The sequence below is a fragment of the Aethalodelphis obliquidens genome, unplaced genomic scaffold (assembly GCF_003676395.1).
Source record: "Aethalodelphis obliquidens isolate GAN/ISIS:26980383/991018 unplaced genomic scaffold, ASM367639v1 scaffold10, whole genome shotgun sequence".
Classification (NCBI taxonomy): Eukaryota; Metazoa; Chordata; class Mammalia; order Artiodactyla; family Delphinidae; genus Aethalodelphis; species Aethalodelphis obliquidens.
In genome coordinates this window covers 20,046,239-20,049,138 of record NW_020837954.1, presented here as the reverse complement: position 1 = coordinate 20,049,138, position 2,900 = coordinate 20,046,239, and the positions used below count along the sequence as shown (strand labels likewise).

General features: G+C 35.8%; 1 non-coding gene across 1 annotated transcript; it reads right to left on the bottom strand.

Moving 5' to 3' along the window:
• Positions 1-489: 489 nt before the first annotated feature.
• Positions 490-561, bottom strand: TRNAD-GUC (transfer RNA aspartic acid (anticodon GUC)). The gene has a single exon. It is a non-coding gene; the product is annotated as a tRNA-Asp (tRNA).
• Positions 562-2,900: the final 2,339 nt, after the last annotated feature.

Genomic DNA, 2,900 nt, shown 5'->3' with positions numbered 1-2,900 from the left:
GGTCTTAGTTGCAGCATGCAGGAGCTTCATCGCGGCATGCAGGATCTTTTAGTTGCGGCATGAGAACTCTTAGTTGTGGCATGAGTGTGGGATCTAGTTGCCCAGTTAGGGATCGAACTTGGGCCGCTTGCGTTGGGAGCACAGAGTGTTAACCCACTGCACCACTAGGGAAGTTCTGAAGGTGATACATTTTTAATGTGTATTTTACCACAATTAAAGAAAAGAAAGAAATTCTGTCTGTACCCATTAACTGTCACTCTCTACTCTTCTTTCTTCCAGGCCCTGGCAGCCACTAATCTACCTTCTGTCTCTATAGGTTTGCCTGTTCAGGACATTTAATGTAAACGGAATCATACAATATGTGGTCTTTTGTGTTTTGCTTCTTTCACTGAGAATTAGCTTTTAATATTCATGTTGTCATGTGAATCAGTCTTTCATTTTTCCTGAATTGTACTTTTTTTTTTAGCCATGCCACGCAGCTTGTAGGAGTTCCCCGACCAGGGATTGAACCTGGGCCACAGCAGTGACAGTGCCGAATCCTAACCACTAGACCACCAGGGAACTCCCGTCAGTCTTTCATTTTTTATGACCGAATGATATTCTAGTATATGAATATACTATATTTTGTTTATCCATAGTTGCTGGATATTTGGGTTGTTTCCACTTTTTTGTTATTGTGAATAATACTGCTGCGAATATCTGTGTACAAGTCTTTGTGTGGACATGTGTTTTCATCTCTTCCGGGTTAACACCAAGGAATTGAATTGTTGGGTCATATGGTAATTCTATATTTAACATTTCAAGGAATCATCAAACTGTTTTCCAAAGTGGCTGCACCATTTAACATTCCCACCAGCAGTATATGAGTGTTTCAGTTTCTCCACACCCTCACTGACACTTGTTGTAGCCTGTCATTTCCATTATGGCCATCCTAGTGTGTGTGAAATGGTAACTCACTGTGGGTTTGATTTGCATTTCACCAATAACTAATGACATTGTATAACTTTCATGTGCTTATTGACCACTTGTGTATCCTTTTTTGGAGAAATATTATTCAAATCCTTTGCCCATTTTAGGATTATTTGTCTTTTTCTTACTGAGTGGTAAGGGTTCTTCATATAGCTGCAATAAGACTTTTATTGATATGCGACTTGCAAATATTTTATCCCATTCTGTGGGTTGTCTTTTCACTTTTTAGATGGTATCTTTTGATGTAAAAAAGTTTTTAATTTGATGAAGTTCAATTTGTCTATTTTTCTTTTGTCACTTGTCATATTTAAGAAAACCAAGGTCACAAAGTTCTGTTCCAATGTTTTCTTCTAACAGTTTTATAGTTTTATTTCTGACATTTAGGTCTTTAATCCATTTTGAGTTAGGGTTTTTTTTTTTGTTTATTTATTTATTCATTCATTCGCATGTGCATTCATCTGATTGTTCCAACAAAATGTATTGTAAAGACCATCCTTTTCCCATGGAATTTTCTTGGCACTTTTGTTAAGAATCAATTGACCATAAAAGTATGGGTTTATTTCTGAACTCTCAATTCTACTTCATTGACCTATATGTCTGTCCTTATGCCAGTACCATACTTTCTTGGCTACTCTAGCTTTGTAGTAACTTTTGAAATCAGAAAGCGTGAGTGCTCAAACTTTGTTCTTCTTTTTCAAGATTGTTTACATTGGGTCCTTTGTATTTCCACATAAATTTTTGGATCAGCTTGTCAATTTGTGCATATAAGCCTGCGTGGGTTTCGATAGGGATTGTATTGAATCTGTAGATCAATTTGCGGAGTATTGCAATTTTAAAAATATGCTTCTCTTGAGCCCTGGACATGGGCTGTCTTTCAATTTGTCTAGACTTTCTTTTATTTATTTCAATGATATTTTATGGTTTTCAGTGTACAAGTCTTGTACTTCTTTGGTTACATTTACTATTAAGCATTTTGTTCTTTCTGATGCTATTTAGAATAGACTTGTTCTCTTAATTTCATTTTCAGATTATTCATTGACAATGCATAGAAATACATACAATTGATTTTTGTATGTTTCTCTTGTATCCTGTGACCTTGCTGAACTCATTTATTAGTTCTAATAGTATATTTTTAGTGGATTTATTAGGATTTTCTCTATGCAAGATCATGTTGTCTTTGAATGAAGAGAGTTTTAAGTCTTTCTTTCCAAAATAGATGCCTTTTGTTTCTTTTACTTACCTAATTGCTCTGACTTGAAGTTCCAGTATGATGTTGAATAGAAGTAGTGATAGTAGACTTAGCTTCTTTTGCTCAGTGAGGAAAACTGAACCTAACAATCTGGAAGTATTTAATATGGACAGCACCGGGAAGCATAGGGCAGTGGTTAAGAGAAAGTACCTTGGAGTTAGAGTCCTGTATTCAAATCTCAATTCTTTCACTTATATTCTTTGTGACTTTGTGTAAGATACTTAATCTCTATAAACTTCAGTTGTCATATTATAATATGGGAATTATAATAATATCTAACTCATATTTTTGTTATGAGGGTTAAGTAAACTATGCATATGAAGAGTTTAGCAAAATGCTTAATGTTACTCTAGCAACATTAGACAAATGTAAGCCATTATGATCATTATTATATAACAATATAACTCCTTAAAACAATCAGGATATTATTAAGAATATATCTTTCTGTATTTTCCTTGATTATCATTTTTTTACCCCTATCCTGGGGACTTCTGGTTACTTATCTAGATCATTATTAATATTCTTCTTCTTCTTCTTTTTTTTTTTTTTTGCGGTATGCGGGCCTCTCACTGTTGTGGCCTCTCCCGTTGCGGAGCACAGGCTCCAGACACGCAGGCTCAGCAGCCATGGCTCACTGGTCCAGCCGCTCCGCGGCATGTGGGATCTTCCTGGACCGGGGCAC